The sequence below is a fragment of the Pseudorasbora parva genome, chromosome 18 (assembly GCF_024679245.1).
Source record: "Pseudorasbora parva isolate DD20220531a chromosome 18, ASM2467924v1, whole genome shotgun sequence".
NCBI lineage: Eukaryota > Metazoa > Chordata > Actinopteri > Cypriniformes > Gobionidae > Pseudorasbora > Pseudorasbora parva.
In genome coordinates this window covers 43,041,653-43,060,303 of record NC_090189.1, presented here as the reverse complement: position 1 = coordinate 43,060,303, position 18,651 = coordinate 43,041,653, and positions in this window count along the sequence as shown.

Genomic DNA, 18,651 nt, shown 5'->3' with positions numbered 1-18,651 from the left:
CCTACAGTGGTGGCTGAAGACCAAGGGGTTTTCCCCGAAGGGGAATCCCTTCGTATGATCAGGGTAACGCACAGATGCTTTCGTTCCCTCGTCATATGGAAGAAACCTTGGTTTCTGTCCCTAGGGCTAGTATTGGAAGCATCATGCCGGAAAACCATTCAACAGATGCATCCCTTAATGGCTGGGGCGCGGTCATGGAAGGCCGCTTTTCGAGAGGTCCATGGGGGACCCGGCATTCATCCTGGCACATCAACTGCCTGGAAATGCTGGCAGTCTAGAAGGCTCTGAGGAGCTTTCTCCTGGACCTCTGCGGCCACTATGTCCTGATACGATCCGACAACACTGCCGTGGTATCGTATCTAAATCGTCAGGGGGTCTGAGATCGTCCCCTCTGTGCAGACTGGCGCATCAGGTCCTCCTGTGGTCCCAAGGGAAACTGTCGTCACTACAGGGCAGTTTACATCCCTGGGGACCAGAATCAGGGAGCAGACATCCTGTCGAGGCAGGGGCTGAGGCCCGGGCATTGGCGTCTCCATCCAGAGGTGGTGGAGGCCGTATGCGAGAGGTTTGGCCAGGTGGAAGTGAATCTGTTTGCGTCTCGAGAGACGTCCCACTGCCCACTGTGGTTCTCCCTCAGGCATCTGGCTCCATTGGGCCTAGATGCCATATCACAGACGAGGCTGAGGCTGTGTCTGTACGCATTTCCCCCGATAGCTCTGCTCCCGGGAGTTCTATAGCGGGTCCGCCGGGAAGGCATCCGCCTGCTCTTGGTAGCACCCCAGTGGCCGTCCAGAGTATGGTTCTCCGACATCATAGATCTGCTAGACGTCCTTCCATGGCGGATTCCTCTGAGGAGGGATCTGCTGACTCAGGCAGGGGGCACGATATACCACCCCCAGCCGGAGTTATGGAACCTATGGGTCTGGCCCCAGAGGGGGCACAGCTCATAGAGGAGGGTCTGTCAGCATGTGTCATTGAGACCCTACTCAGCTCTAGGGCTCCTTCCACCAGGAGGCTGTACAACCTGAAGTGGAAGGTGTTTTCCACTTGGTGTAGAGACTGTGAGGTAAACCCAGTTAACTACGCAGTGGCTTCAGTACTGGAGTTTCTCCAAGATCGGTTCTCTGCCGGGCTTACCCCGTCCACACTTAAGGTGTATGTGGCAGCGATAGGGGCTTTCCATGCACCATTAGGTGAGGGACCTCTGGGGAGGCACCATTTGGTTGTACGATTCCTCCGAGGAGCGCGGAGGATGAGGCCTGTGGCTCATTCCAGGATCCCTACTTGGGATCTGGCAGTAGTGCTTGAAGGGTAGGCTGAGGCCCCTTTTGGGCCACTGGAGCTGGCCGAGGCCAAGAACCTCACGCTTAAGGTGGCCTTTCTCCTTGCCATCACTTCTCTGAGGAGAGTGGGGGACCTCCAGGCATTAGCAGTCATGCCAAATTGCTTGGAGTTTGCCCCGGGCGGAGTGAAGGCCATCTTGCGTCCGACCCCGGGTTACGTACCCATAGTGCCATCTAACACGGTACGGTCAGTGGTTCTCCAGGCATTCCATCCCCCACCTCATGTGACGGTAGATGAGGGCAGGCTTCACCTCCTCTGCCCGGTACGGGCATTGAGGATCTATCTGGAGAGGTCTGCCCAGTGGAGGAAGTCAGACCAGTTGTTAGTATGCTTTGGTCCACCTAAGAAAGGGCTGCCTGCAGCAAAACAGCCTATCAGTAACTGGATTGTCCAGGCAATAGCCAAGGCTTATCAGATGCGCAACTTGCCTTCACCGATAGCTGTTTTCCCCGAAGGGTAGCCGTTGATATTTGTTCAAGCTTGACAACATGCCTTTTTATTTATTTTCTAAAATATATTTTTAATTATAGATAAGTACAAAGATTACATTGTAAAATGGGATGCTTATGAATGTACATCTGAAACTGCTGAGGATGTGAATGGTTTTTACTATATTATCCACCAGGTCAAATCATTCATCACCAGCTGCTTGTTTTTTGTGAAATATTAATTCATTTGTTTTTCCCTTCAGATCAGCTGCTATAGAAGACAGAGTGCAGAGACAAGTGAAGAAGAGAGTAGTAAGTCTGATTTAATCTCATGATCACCGCTGTTGTAGAGATTTTGAATCAGGCCTAATGGAGGGTGATTCGTTAAAGGGTTAGTTCACCCAAAAAAGAAAGTTTGGTCACTAATTTCTCACCCTTATGTATTTCGACACCATAAGACCTTTCTTCATCTTTGGAACACAGATGAAGATATTAGTGTTGAAATCCGATGGCTCAGAAAGGCCTTCATTGACACCAATGTCATTTCCTCTCTCAAGACCCATAAAGGCACTAAAGACGTCGTTACAAAGCCCATCTCACTACAGCGGCTCTACAATAGTTTTATAAAGCGACGAGAATTTAGTTTTTGTGCGGAAAAACAAAACAAAACAACTTGTATAGTGATGGGCCGATTTCAAAACAAAGCTTTGAACCGTTATGAATCAGTGAATCGATTCGGATTGTATGTCAAACTGCTAAAATCATGTGACATTGGTGATCCCAATCATGACCCTTTAAGTCTTGATAGGAAAATGATAGCAACTGGCTCTAAATGGCTCATTTCTGTGCTTCATTTGAGTCAAATCTGACTGTTATTTAATTTTGCACAACTTCTAATTTCCTTAAATCTCTGTAACAGAGGTGAAGCGTGCATGTTATCATGACCACAATATACACATTCATGGGAAATATAGGTTTAAATAAAACACAATAAAGTGGCGCAGGGGTAATACTAATGTGTTTTATTTCGTAGAATAAAACAAGAAAGTGTCTTGAGCTTGTGTTCACCACAGACCTTATTTCAGCCATTTAAACAAAATAGCATTCAAAAAACACATTGACTTCGCTACGAGAGAACCGGAAGTGCAAAATGCTAATTGGCTTACATGTTTTGGCTTACGGAGTGATGTCACACCTGCACCACTCTATTATCACTATACAACATACCCTAATATACACAGGTTGCACTATTGCTTCAAATACCAATATCAGTGGCTGGTGAATCTCTGCTCACTGTAAGGGGTGTTGTTGGTCTTCTAATCTTATGTTCATTACAGCGACCGCACCATCACTGGCTGCAAGTGAGGTCAAATAAATGAAACTGGCCAGAAGTGATGGTGCGGTCGCTGCGTTTGTACATAGTGTTATTTTTGAGGTAAAAATTTATATAAATTCTGTTGGGTTTCTCGCAGAAACTGATCGTTTGTGTCTTAAGACATCAATGTTTCCCCACGAGCCGCTGTGTTTAATATATGGATTCGTATGTCTGTGTGTTTTTTACTCGCATAGAAATACACCCCATTGACACGCATTATACGAGCAACGGCTGAGTTAAAAATCTTCATTTGTGTTCTCCTGAAGAAACAAACACACCTACATCTGGGATGCCCTGGAGGTAAGCAGATAAACAGCACATTTTCATTTTTGGGTGAGCTATCCCTTTAATCATTGGTTCATTTTATATGAATTATTTTTTCACTTTCACAGATCCTGTGATAAAGAAGTCTTCAAACATTACAGTGTCCGAATCACAAGCCCTCAGTTGCAGAAAATGCGAATTTATTTTGTAATGTATATGATATAGTACATTAAAGTTTTCTATATTTCAAAGTGTGTCTGTGTCTTAACATTTATATTTAATAATTTTGCACTTTTTATACAATTTTGAACACTGAAAAAACAGCATTATAATATACTAGTAGTGTAAAATTGTATTTGTAATACACTTAAATGCTATTAAAATGTTCTTGAAGTTCACACACTCCAATCCTACGCCAGCTCAGGAGGTGGTGTACGCACACACACACACACACACCAATCCTACGCCAGCTCAGGAGGTGGTGTACGCACTCACACACACACACACACACACACACACACACACACACACACACACACACACACACACAAACACACACACACACACACGCTCCAATCCTACGTCAGCTCAGGAGGTGGTGTACGCACACACACACACACTCCAATCCTACGCCAGCTCTGGAGGTGGTGTACGCACACACACACACACACACTCCAATCCTACGCCAGCTCAGGAGGTGGTGTACACACTTTTGAGTTAGTGTGAAAATGCGCAGAAAAACTATTTCTAACACCACAAAACACACTGACAAAGATATGCTATATTATGACCCACTGTAAACAACAACAACAACAACAACAACAACATAGTAATTATAAACTTCAGTGTTTATTTTTGTGCAACATGGACTTCAATGTTTAATTTGTGTGACTTTACCAAAGCGTTTGATTTGTAGGCCTGTATTCCTCCAGTTGAGCCTGTGCGCTTTACCTGACGGCTCAGGGTTAGGCCCGGCAGCTGCACACGCACTGGGACTGAAAATAATTCAGACTGACAAAATAATAAAAATCACATTCTTCTTCTTTTAAATAATACTAATAATAAAATAAATAATAACGACATTCTTCTTCTAAATAACAATAAGCGTCATTAATAATAAAAACCATAATAATAATACGAATCTTACAAATTGTCATGCAATTATTAATGTGAATGAATGGTGCTCCACATCACATCATCATCACTATTGTACACCCCAATAGCCTACATGTGCCGTAATACGAAATTAAATGCTCTGTAAAATGTTCTGTTAAATAATGCATTGATAATTTCTCACCCAAACAGCTTTAAACTGCTGGAGTGCTTCTCAACCCCCACACTATTAACAGTACTCGTAATTTAGGTCCATATTTTGTTTTTGTGGGCGCCTTTAATCCCACTCTATAAACTCTCAAATAAAACGATTTCGCTTTTTTCCACTTCCCTGGTGATTGTCTCGATCGGGAACGTCTCAATCATCTCACTAGTCCACTAGTCAGAGCACTGATCAGGGAGTCAGCCCATTGACTTATGTCCTAATCAGTGCCCTGACTAGTGGACTAGTGAGATGATTGAGACGCGCTCGATCTCTACGTTGGAGAAGTTTCGCTTCTTTGCCGTCTTCTGTGTGTCCATGGCGTAAAATGAGGGCGTGGGGGAGGCAGAGCCTTGAATATATAGGGGCGTGTTATTCTAATGACGATCGTTTTCAGCCGCGGCATTTATCAAGGGCAGGTAAAGCGTACACCTGGATTGCAGAGGTGCGCACAGCTTCATAAATCAGGCGATGAGAGGAGTGTAAGCATAATCTTACGCCAACATATACGCCCGTTTCTACGCAAGATTGATACATGACTGCCATTGTCACTGTCATGGAGGCCTTCCCCTTCAGTGAAATGTACCTTTCCTGGTACTGTTCTCTCAATTATTCTATTGCATCATGTCATGCGTGAATCAGTGGGTGGAGCTAAACAGGCAGTGATGAAGTAGGCATTGATATTCTTCTGCAGAGTCGGTGCTTGCCTCCCTTTGACGTAATTGAAGTAATTGACGTAAAAGTAGTCAAGGATGAATTTTGTTTGCGCAAAATGGTATACACTGTGCTGAAACAACATCTCAATGAGGCATGCGATATCAAATGTCAGTATTCTCTTCCACCATCTTCTGAATCGCTGAAAATTGTGAATTTAGTTTTGTTGGGTTTAGTATAATGCCACCTTTATACTCAAAAACATCAATAGATGATGCATTACATATGTATTACCTTATTCATATTGAAATGAGTGACCATTTTAGAGGGTTCACACACAGGCCTCTGTTCGGGCTAATTCAGAGTTGTTTATGATCAAAGTTATACAACTCAATTTAAGTTACTTTTGGGTGCAATAACTTTTACATTGAATGCCAAGTCTGTGTTTTAGCACAAAAACAAAGGGTACGTGTCATAGGCTAAATCGTTTACATCTCTGGTTCACCCCAAACAAAGATAAAACCTTACAGTAATCTCACAAAAACATGTATTCCATAAGTATGTAATTATGTCAGAGCAATTTAGACAAGTCCAATGGGTTCATAGACCCAGAAAACGTCTCGGTTACGTATGTAACCCTAGTTCCCTGAGGGAACGAGACGCTGCATCGAAACGCTGTGAGAACGCCTCTGCGTTAATGCGTCGTGAAGCGAGTGTAGAACCAATCGATCGGGAGATCGATCGTCGCCGATGTGATAACGTCGCCAACGTGATGACGTCATCGACCGGAGACTATAAAACGTCCGCGAACACAAACAGGAACTAGCTTCTGATAAAGCCTGAAGTAAATGATCACGGGCACGCCGGGAGTATGGCAGGGCGACGCAGCGTCTCGTTCCCTCAGGGAACTAGGGTTACATACGTAACCGAGACGTTCCCTTTCGGGGAACTCGAGCTGCGTCGAATTGCTGTGAGAACGCTTATACCCACATCGCCATGGGACCAAGTGCCTCGTATGTGTGAAGCCGAAGCGCACACGATTACGAGAGTACCTGTGCCCCAACAGTAGATGCCAAATCTAACTCGTAGAATCTGACGAAAATTAGCGGCGAAGACCAGCCTGCCGCATTACAGATATCTTGGAGGGAAGCCCCCGACAAAAGTGCTTTAGAAGCAGCCATACCCCTGGTAGAGTGCGCCCGGACAGCCAGTGGAGACGGCTGCCCGACCGCCTCATAAGCAAGTGAGATGGCCTCGACCACCCACTTGCTCATTCTCTGCTTAGACACTGGAGCCCCCCTTTTCCTGGGCTCCGAAACAGACAAAAAGTTGATCAGTCTTTCTCCACAGGGCAGCTCTGTGGATATATGCGTCTAACGCCCTGACCGGGCACAGCAGATTTAATTTTTCTTGGTCTGACGTCATGAAAGGAGGAGGACAGAAGGCTTGTAGAGTAATGGGGCCCCGTGGGCTCGTAGGAACCTTGGGGATATAACCTGGTCTGGGATGCAGAAAAGCCTTTACCATACCAGGCGCAAACTCTAGGCATGAGGGCCCTACCGACAGGGACTGAATATCTCCTATTCTCTTTAGAGATGAAATGGCCAAAAGGAAGATAGTCTGTAGGGTGAGGAACTTCTCTGAAACCTCCTCTAAGGGTTCAAACGGAGGCTCAGATAAGCCCCGCAAAACAATGGCCAAGTCCCATGCCGGGACCTTAGAGTGCATAACCGGCCTCAACCTTAAGGTACCACGGAGGAAACGTGTAATAAGAGGGTGTCTTCCCAAAGACACTCCACCCAAAGGGACGTGGAAGGCACCCAAGGCCGCCACGTACACCTTTATTGTGGAGGGGGTCAACCCTGCCGAGAACCTTGCCTGCAGAAACTCCAGCACTGTACCAACCGGGCAGTTAACTGGGTCCCACTGCCGTTCTCTGCACCATGCTGAGAAAAGTTTCCATTTCAAAGCATACAGCTTCCTCGTGGACGGAGCTCTGGAGTGAAGGATGGTCTCAACGACCTCGGCCGAGAGACCCTCCTCTGTGAGCCTGGCCCCCTCAGAGGCCAGGCCCACAGTTTCCACAACTTTGGGCGTGGGTGCAGGAATCTCCCGCCCGCCAGAGAGAGTAGATCCCTCCTGGTCGGAATCTCCATCGGAGAGACTTCCAGGAGAGATATCAGGTCTGAGAACCAAATTCTGGTCGGCCAGTACGGAGCCACTAGAAGTACCTGGGCCCCGTCCTGGCGTACCCTCTCCAGAACTCCTGGAAGCAAGACAATTGGGGGAAAGGCGTACAGGGGTAGCCTTGGGCACTCCTGTACCATGGCATCCAACCCCAGCGGGGCTGGATGGGACAGAGAGAACCACTGAAACAGTGAGAATTCATGGTCGCACCCCAGCCTGTGAGAGAGGCATCTGTCGTTAGCGTTACGCGACGAACATGAGCCCCCAACACGGGACCCTGGGATAGAAACCCCGGGTTTTTCCACATGACCAGAGCACGTAGGCATCGCCGCGTGACTTTGATCATGCGGAGCGGATTTCCCCTCGGGGAGAATCCCTTTGTTTTGAGCCACCACTGTAGCGGCCTCATGTTCAGTAGGCCAAAAGGTATTACGTTGGATGCTGTTGCCATGAGACCTAACAGTTTCTGGAACTGTTTCACAGTGACGGCCCGGTCTAGCTTCTGTTCTTTGACTGCTGCCAGGATCGGTTGTTATGCGTGTTGGCGATAATTGCGCCCGCATAATTACAGAGTCCCAGCTCACACCTAGAAAAGTGGTTCTCTGAGCCGAAGAAAGCACACTCTTCTTGGTGTTCAGCCTCCACCCCAATTTCGACATGTGTGCGAGAACAGCATCTCGATGCTGAACCGCCATCCGATATAATTCAGTATGCGGATGCCCTGCAGACGCAATGGCGCCAGCTGAATGTGTGGGGTGACAGTGCTAGACCGAAGGGAAGTACCCGATATTGGTATGCCTCTCCCCCGAAGGCAAACCTCAGGAACTTCCTGTGATGCTGAAGGATGGAGACATGAAAATACGCATCTCTTTTCCACTGAGCGATTTAATAGACGCAGATCTAATATCGGGCGTAAGCCCCCATCCTTCTTTGGCACGATGTAACGGTAGTAGACGTACGTAACGGCTGTAAAACCCAGACTCCCTGCCGGGAGGAGGAACCCTCTCTATAGCCCCCTTTCGCAGGAGTGTCTACTTCCTGTGCCATCACCAGAGCCTGCTCCGGGCCCACCTCTGTAGGTAGGACACCGCTGAAAGGAGGTGGCCGCCATTTAAATTGAATGGCGTACCCCCTTTCGATTATCTGCAGGACCCAACGAGATATATTTGATAGACGTTTCCATTCGTCTAGAAAATCTACTAAGGGAACCAGCCTCTCGAGGCTAGCCTCTGGTGTACTTTGAACAGCAAGCACAGTGCCCTAAAGCGGCGGACCGGCAGGGAACGACTGACTTGACTGCTCGGGAGCCCCCCGAAGGGGGAGCGGACCACCCTCAGGTGGCCCGCGGAGACCCTCTGCGCCCCGACATTGCGGCGGGGTTGGCAGCGCGGCCCCTTGAGGGTACCGAAGGAAGACGGGTACCGTATGCTGAGGTAAGCACCGTCTTCCCACGAAGGGGAAACTAAGGGAACCAGCCTCTCGAGGCTGGCCTCTGGTGTAATTTGAGCAGCGAGTGCAGTGCCCTGAAACGGCGAACCGGCAGGGAACACCTGACCTGACTGCTCGCATGCCCTCCGAGGAGGGGGCGGACCACCCTCAGGTGGCCCGCGGAGACCCTCTGCGCCCCGACATTGCGGCGGGGTTAGCAGCGCGGCCCCCTGTGGGCACCGAAGGAAGACGGGTACCGTGTGCTGAGGTAAGCACCGACTTCCTTCGGAGGGGAAATGCCAGGGACGATGCAGCTGAAGGCGAGAGATAGCTCGCAAGCGTCTCTTCGATCTTCGGCATCGCCCCATAACCATAGTGTCTCATCCCTAATATATTACTATATGCAGATGTATGTGGGCTGAACACTCTATATGATACCGGTTTCCTCCATGACCTAGACACCTCGGTGTGTAGGTCGGGGAAGAACGGCAGGACGTTGATGCTCTGCACGAGAGGACAGGAATCGCTCATCTAATTTTGTTTTCTCTAATTTCGATGGGATTCAGATATTTCCGCCAGCCAGTCGTTTTTTATTTTTATATTTAACCTGGCCACAGCTCTCGTGAGAACCTCAACTCACTAGCGGGTGACTGAAGTGGCGAGTCTTCAGTCGGATGCTCTCAACGTCCACCTCCTCAGAGCTGGATAGTTGGAGCACCGGTGCCCCGCCCGGGGAGGAAGAGACCGCAGAGCGGGCTTCCAAACCCCGAGACGAGGCACTGGACGATACAGGTGAGGGCTGAGATAAGGCTGGGCCCGTCTCAAACCCCTCTGTAAAGTCCATGTGTGAACCCCACGACTGAAGCCACCGCTCTGCCTCGGCAGCAGCGGGACTGAGCCGCGGGTAACACGAGCCGAAGCACCCTCCTCGAAGAGTGCCCGGCGGGAGCGCAGCATTCTTAACGGAAGCCGCTCAAAAAATGCTCGCAAGCGGCCCCCTCAAGGGCTGCCTGAGCGTGCTGAGCTCCCAAACAGCCATACACAATGAGTGTGTTTCCCACACGCAATATATATATTTTTTGAGGGCAGGGATGAACACACTGTGAAATGCTGTTCACTCGCCATAATCTCCTTTTTCTCTTTATGTTATAAAATATATGACAAAAACACCAAATAGACAGACAGGTTCACACAGATCGCTTACTGAAGGCACAGAAGCTAGTTCCTGTTTGTGTTCGCGGACGTTTTATAGTCTCCGGTCGATGACGTCATCACGTCGGCGACAATCGATCTCCCGATGGATTGGTTCTACACGCGCTTCACGACGCATTAACGCAGAGGCGTTCTCACAGCGTTTCGACGCAGCTCGAGTTCCCCGAAAGGGAACATCGGGTTAGACACCAAGATTACTTGGCTAGGTCAAATAATGGAGGTGTTAGGATATTTTAAGGCCTTCCTGCCCATCTTGGACACCATCTTGAAAATGACACCTTTCTAGCGGTCAAATTTTGGTAAACTTTTTATAATGTTATTAAGGACCCCTAATACTACAAAAAACAGCTGAAAACCCCTTTGTTAGAATTAGTTTGGGGTTAGGTGTTTTGTTTCCATATATGCGGCCGCCTATTGTACAAAAATGGCATTATATGGCCCCCTTTAAGGTACAAATATCATAAATATAAAGATTTAAATACATCAAAGCTGATTTGGAATTTTAACTCTGCAGATCACCCTGATAGATAACCAGAATTGTAAGTCAGAATGTACACATGTTAAGCATAATTACATTAACTCAAAACTAACTCAATTAAAATACCACAGCCCATACTGTTTTCTTTTTAATTAAAATATAGACATTAAGAGAATAAAATGTTATTTAAGTACTTTTACTTTTAATACTTAAAGTACATTTAAAATCAGGTACTTTTTACTTAAGTAGGGTTATCATTATAGTACTTCAACTTTTACTAAAGTAAATATGTCTCTGGTTACTTGTGCTTTTACTGAAGTCCTGAGATTCAGTACTTCCTCCACCACTGCATATCCGCTGTTGATCCGTCACCAACACAAAAAACAGATGCTATAGAGAGACTTCAGGGATAAAACACTGGAACCTGAAAGACCGCTTTAACTTCCGCGTGTTTTATCAAAGCATGAAGCTCTGCAGGAAGAAGAGCAGACCAGACCAGTTTCTTTCAAAAATTTTACTAGCTGTGAATATTTTTTCCTTAATGCTGTTCCAAGAATGTTATTCAAAGTGAAATTTAGTTTTAATTTTACAAACATCTATTCATTTATTTCTTTCCTTTTTATATGCATTACAATCCATCAGCACATGTTGGACAGATTCTGGTTTATTTCCTCACTACAGTTTTTACTCATATCTCTTTTCATGCCAACAGAGTTTTGAATATTATAAAAAGGTCTTCCTGTATCATTAATGTCCCAGTATTCCTGCCATATAGTTTTTAGTTTGATCCTTTATGGTTGTTTTAGCCTCAGGTTTACTTAATTCAATCTGCAACTCTACTGTTGGTGACTTAAGAGATTGTTTAGCTAACATATCCACTTCTTCATTTCCTTTCACACCAACATGTGCAAAAGTGGACCTCATAAGAGCCCAGTCTATATTTCGTAATGAAGACCTAGTTGCTCCCCAATCTCGTCCTGACAAGTAACGCAATACATTTTGAATTCTCTTGCATTTTGTTTTCATTTTATCGATGTGTTGTCTCCATTTAAGCTTTTCATCAAATAAAACTCCAAGAAATCGAATCACTCTAACTTGCTCAACTTCTTTACCATATCATTTCAATGAAATGTGTTTATGTTGTTTAGAGAAGTAAATTATTTGAGATTTGATTGTAGATAATCTGAAACCCCATTTATATGACCATTGTTCTACTGCCTTAACTGCTGTCTGCATTTTCTTTTGCATGTATTCTAGATTTCTACCCCTAATCCAAAGGGCCCCATCATCCGCATATAATGATTTCCCAATACCATGTTCAACTTTATCAAAGATATAATTTATCATTATATTAAATATCAGTGGACTACATACACTACCTTGCGGTGTTCCATTGTCAGTACATACTAGAATACTCCTTACCTACCTTCACTTCTATTATTCTACCAAACAAGAAGTCTAATACCCAGTTTCATGCATACTGAGCTTTCCACTGTTAAAGACTTGGATTCCCATCCTAAACATAGACAAAGTTTCAAAAACTAATGTTGGACGTTTGATGGAGTATTTCTGTGTTAAAAATACTCCTTCCGGTTTCTCACAAGTTTTGGAGAGTTTTTTTCGAGTATGGGTCGGCTTGACGTTAATAGAGCAGAAGGTCCTTGTATGGGCCGTACGGGCTCTTCTCCCGGTAGGGTGCGCGCGTGTGACTAGAGCGAGAGAGGAAATGCACGCCCATAAACACTCTCAGCTACAGATCCAGTCGTCCGTGAACACTTATGACGTTATAGTCCGCGCCGTGCTCCACTTTATTCCTATGGTTGACGTCGAGCGGCTTCAACGCTTCAGCACAGCATTCCGGGAAGGCAGCGCTGCATTTGAACCCATTTGAACGCAGAAATGACGGGAAGCTTCACAACATCGCTTCAGTCGCATCGCAAAGTGGATTTCCACGGTCACTGCTGTCACAGGACTTCACCAAATCACACCAAAGAAGTGTGTTTTTGACGGAGCGGTCCCAGCGATAAAGGTTCGGTCCTGCTTTGGAAGCAGCCGGTGAGTTAAACTGCTTCAGATGTCTGTGCTGTCGGCTATCGTCGCGTGAGTAAACATCAGTAAACGACACGATCGCGTGCTTCGTCATTCAGATGCGCTAACATTACTCCATTGTTGTTCTCTGAATAACGTTACACAAGTCTGACGTGCAAAACCGTTTTGCTTGCTACTGCTAAGGTTTAGTCGCATACAATAGTCCATAAACCGAATCATGTCCTCATAAACTGCGAGTAAAGACATACAAATGTTGACAGGCCACTAAATACAGTCCATACTACAGAGACGGACGTCCTGCTGTTGCTGTTTCTCCGGTTCGGCATCGAGGTGTCGTTCTGGCCCATATGAGGTGCTGGGGGGGGACTCAACACAAAGGGTATTGATGCCCTCCCAAGGGACTATGTTCCTGGGAGTCGTATGGGACTCAACAACGATGCAGGCACAATGGTCCCTGCACGTATCGAGTCCATACTGGCGGAGGTCTCCGGAGTAGAGCTAGGCCGCAGCCTCACTGTTAAGCAGTTCCAGAGACTGCTGGGTATCATGGCAGCAGCGTCCAGTGTGATTCCGCTCGGCCTGCTCCACATGAGACCCCTACAGTGGTGGCTGAAGACCAAGGGGTTTTCCCCGAAGGGGAATCCCTTCGTATGATCAGGGTAACGCACAGATGCTTTCGTTCCCTCGTCATATGGAAGAAACCTTGGTTTCTGTCCCTAGGGCTAGTATTGGGAGCATCATGTTGCCGGAAAACCATTCAACAGATGCATCCCTTACTGGCTGGGGCGCGGTCATGGAAGGCCGCTTTTCGAGAGGTCCATGGGGGACCCGGCATTCATCCTGGCACATCAACTGCCTGGAAATGCAGGCGGTCTAGAAGGCTCTGAGGAGCTTTCTCCCGGACCTTTGCGGCCACCATGTCCTGATACGATCCGACAACACTGCTGTGGTATCGTATCTAAATCGTCAGGGGGTCTGAGATCGCGCCCTCTGTGCAGACTGGCGCATCAGGTCCTCCTGTGGTCCCAAGGGAAACTGTCGTCACTACAGGGCAGTTTACATCCCTGGGGACCACAATCAGGGAGCAGACATCCTGTCGAGGCAGGGGCTGAGGCCCGAGCATTGGCGTCTCCATCCAGAGGTGGTGGAGGCCATATGCGAGAGGTTTGGCCAGGTGGAAGTGGATCTGTTTGCGTCTCGAGAGACGTCCCACTGCCCACTGTGGTTCTCCCTCAGGCATCCGGCTCCATTGGGCCTAGATGCCATGTCCCAGACGTGGCCGAGGCTATGTCTGTATGCATTTCCCCCGATCGTTCTGCTCCCGGGAGTTCTGCACCGGGAAGGCATCCGCCTGCTCTTGGTAGCACCCCAGTGGCCGTCCAGAGTATGGTTCTCCGACATCATAGATCTGCTAGACGACCTTCCATGGCGGATTCCTCTGAGGAGGGATCTGCTGACTCAGGCAGGGGGCACGATATACCACCCCCAGCCGGAGTTATGGAACCTATGGGTCTGGCCCCTGAGGGGGCACAGCTCATAGAGGAGGGTCTGTCAGCGCGTGTCGTTGAGACCCTACTCAGCTCTAGGGCTCCTTCCACCAGGAGGCTGTACAACCCACTTGGTTTTCCACTTGGTGTAGAGACCGTGAGGTAAACCCAGTTAACTGCGCAGTGGCTTCAGTACTGGAGTTTCTCCAAGATCGGTTCTCTGCCGGGCTTACCCCGTCCACACTTAAGGTGTATGTGGCAGCAATAGGGGCTTTCCACGCACCATTAGGTGAGGGACCTCTGGGGAGGCACCATTTGGTTGTACGATTCCTCCGAGGAGCGCGGAGGATGAGGCCTGTGGCTCTTTCCAGGATCCCTACTTGGGATCTGGCAGTAGTGCTTGAAGAGTTGGCTGAGGCCCCTTTTGGGCCGCTGGAGCTGGCCGAGGCCAAGAACCTCACGCTTAAGGTGGCCTTTCTCCTTGCCATCACTTCTCTGAGGAGAGTGGGGGACCTTTAGGCATCTTGCGTCCGACCAAGATGTGTGTGAAGGCCATCTTGCGTCCGACCCCGGGTTACGTACCCATAGTGCCATCTAACACGGTACGGTCGGTGGTTCTCCAGGCATTCCATTCCCCACCTCATCCCCACCAGATGAGGGCAGGCTTGACCTCCTCTGTCCGGTACGGGTATTGAGGATCTATCTGGAGAGGTCTGCCCAGTGGAGGAAGTCAGACCAGTTGTTAGTATGCTTTGGTCCACCTAAGAAAGGGCTGCCTGCGGCAAAACAGACTATCAGTAACTGGATTGTCCAGGCAATAGCCACGGCTTATCAGGTGCGCAACTTGCCTGCACCGATAGCTGTGAGGGCTCACTCTACCAGAGGCATGGCCTCTTCGGTAGCCCTCCTTTCGGGAGCTTCTTTGCAGGAAGTCTGCGAAGCGGCCGGGTGGGCCACTCCGCATACTTTCATTAGACATTACAGTCTGCACCTCCCGGCGACGCCAGGGGCCAGGGTGCTCGCCTCCTGAGTATGCACTGAATCGGTCCATACCAAGGGGCTTAAGATAGGCGAGGACTAGTGGGTATTCTTTCCCCGATGTGTCATCTACGATGACGCAGTGCAAGTTTCCTCGATAAAGGGAACGTCTCGGGTTATGCATATAACCCATGTTCCCTGAGAGGGAACGAGTAACTGCGTCTCGTAGCCCCGCCTATCGCCAGAGCGCCCGCTTCATCGCAGAAAAGCTATATCTGCTTGTGCCGGCGCCCCTTTATACCTCCGGGTATTCCGTCACTCGCTACGTCATGACGCAACACCAATCAGGATTGGACTTTTTCGGGCGTTCCCCGATGTATCATCTATGATGACGCAGTGTCTCGTTCCCTCTCAGGGATGGGTTATATGCATAACCCGAGACGGTCCCTTTGTAAAGACTTTGATGAATCTGTTTAAAAAGATGTGATGACAACAACTATTTATAGCTAACTATGGCAACAACAGATTGCCGTTGATATTTGTTCAACATGCCTTTTTATTTATTTTCTAAAATATATTTTTAATTACAGATAAGTACAAAGATTACATTGTAAAATGGGATGCTTATGAATGTACATCTGAAACTGCTGAGGATGTGAATGGTTTTTACTATATTATCCACCAGGTCAAATCATTCATCACCAGCTGCTTGTTTTTTGTGAAATATTAATTCATTTGTTTTTCCCTTCAGATCAGCTGCTATAGAAGACAGAGTGCAGAGACAAGTGAAGAAGAGAGTAGTAAGTCTGATTTAATCTCATGATCACGGCTGTTGTAGAGATTTTGAATCAGGCCTAATGGAGGGTGATTCGTTAAAGGGTTAGTTCATCCAAAAAAGAAAGTTTGGTCACTAATTTCTTACTCTTATTTATTTCGACACCCGTTAGACCTTTCTTCATCTTTGGAACACAGATGAAGATATTAGTGTTGAAATCCGATGGCTCAGAAAGGCCTTCATTGACACCAATGTCATTTCCTCTCTCAAGACCCATAAAGGCACTAAAGACGTCGCTACAAAGCCCATCTCACTACAGCGGCTCTACAATAGTTTTATAAAGCGACGAGAATTTAGTTTTTGTGCGGAAAAACAAAACAAAACAACTTGTATAGTGATGGGCCGATTTCAAAACAAAGCTTTGAACCGTTATGAATCAGTGAATCGATTCGGATTGTATGTCAAACTGCTAAAATCACGTGACATTGGTGATCCCAATCATGATCCTTTAAGTCTTGATAGGAAAATGATAGCAACTGGCTCTAAATGGCTCATTTCTGTGCTTCATTTGAGTCAAATCTGACTGTTATTTAATTTTGCACAACTTCTAATTTCCTTAAATCTCTGTAACAGAGGTGAAGCGTGCATGTTATCATGACCACAATATACACATTCATGGGAAATATAGGTTTAAATAAAACACAATAAAGTGGCGCAGGGATAATACTAATGTGTTTTATTTCGTAGAATAAAACAAGAAAGTGTCTTGAGCTTGTGTTCACCACAGACCTTATTTCAGCCATTTAAACAAAATAGCATTCAAAAAACACATTGACTTCGCTACGAGAGAACCGGAAGTGCAAAATGCTAATTGGCTTACATGTTTTGGCTTACGGAGTGATGTCACACCTGCACCACTCTATTATCACTATACAACATACCCTAATATACACAGGTTGCACTATTGCTTCAAATACCAATATCAGTGGCTGGTGAATCTCTGCTCACTGTAAGGGGTGTTGTTGGTCTTCTAATCTTATGTTCATTACAGCGACCACACCATCACTGGCTGCAAGTGAGGCAGAGTCCTGCAACGGGTCGGGTACCCGCGGGTATCCGCGGGTACCCGCATAAAAGTGGCTAAAACGGGTGGATTGTGACATTTATAAAATTCACGGGCGGGGATGCGGGCGGATAATTAACTCTGTGCGGGCGGGTAGTAGCGCGGATGGGCGGATGAAAAATATGTGCAATATTTCTGTGGCAAAGTGAGTGAACGAGAGAGAGAGAGAGAGAGAGAGAGAGAGAGAGAGAGAGAGAGAGAGAGAGAGAGAGAGAGAGAGAGAGAGAGAGAGAGAGAGACCAGGGCGTGATTGTGAATGAGCGTCACCTGCGAGCCACACCGGTCTCGAGTCCTCTGAGGGAGCTCGGAAACATATAAGGACGAGAGATCACCAGACCTGGATTTCACGTTGAGTTGTGTTTACGTTTTATTGTGTGCGCTTGGCAGATGTCCATGAGGGGCTGCCCACGTTACTTTCGGTTTTGTTTGGTTAAAGTCTTTTAAATGTTCACCGGTTCCCGGCGCCTTCTTCCCCCATCGAACATATTGTAGGCTATTACAATTTCTATGTACAAATTACCATTGAACATACACGCAACAACGATATGCCATTTGACCATCACGTAACCACCACTGCAACATTGAAACTTGTGTTGATGCAGATGGAGCGAGCGTTGCAGGAGTAGCAATGGATGAAGTAAAAGTAAAGCTGGTGAGTGGAGTAGCTATATGAGTTGACAATGAGTCTTTAAAGGCACTTTAGCCTGTTTCATTAGCCCATTCATGACGCGGTTGATGTTGAGAGAGGTGCAGGATAAAAAATAAAGCATTTTAATTTGAATGTTTTAGTGTGTGCGATTTATCGCGGGCACGGGTCGGGTAACGGGCCAAATATTAACGGGTCTGGGCAGGTACGGATTTAATTTTGATATTTTCACGGGTCACGGGTCGGATCTGGTGCTAAACCTTGCGGGTACGGGCGGGGGCGGGTCTCCAAAAATGGACCCGTGCAGGACTCTGAAGTGAGGTCAAATAAATGAAACTGGCCAGAAGTGATGGTGCGGTCGCTGCGTTTGTACATAGTGTTATTTTTGAGGTAAAAAAATATGTAAATTCTGTTGGGTTTCTAGCAGAAACTGATCGTTTGTGTCTTAAGACATCAATGTTTCCCCACGAGCCGCTGTGTTTAATATATGGATTCGTATGTCTGTGTGTTTTTTACTCGCATAGAAATACACCCCATTGACACGCATTATACGAGCAACGGCTGAGTTAAAAATCTTCATTTGTGTTCTCCTGAAGAAACAAACACACCTACATCTGGGATGCCCTGGAGGTAAGCAGATAAACAGCACATTTTCATTTTTGGGTGAGCTTTCCCTTTAATCATTGGTTCATTTTATATGAATTATTTTTTCACTTTCACAGATCCTGTGATAAAGAAGTCTTCAAACATTACAGTGTCCGAATCACAAGCCCTCAGTTGCAGAAAATGTGAATTTATTTTGTAATGTATATGATATAGTACATTAAAGTTTTCTATATTTCAAAGTGTGTCTGTGTCTTAACATTTATATTTAATAATTTTGCACTTTTTATACCACTTTGAATACT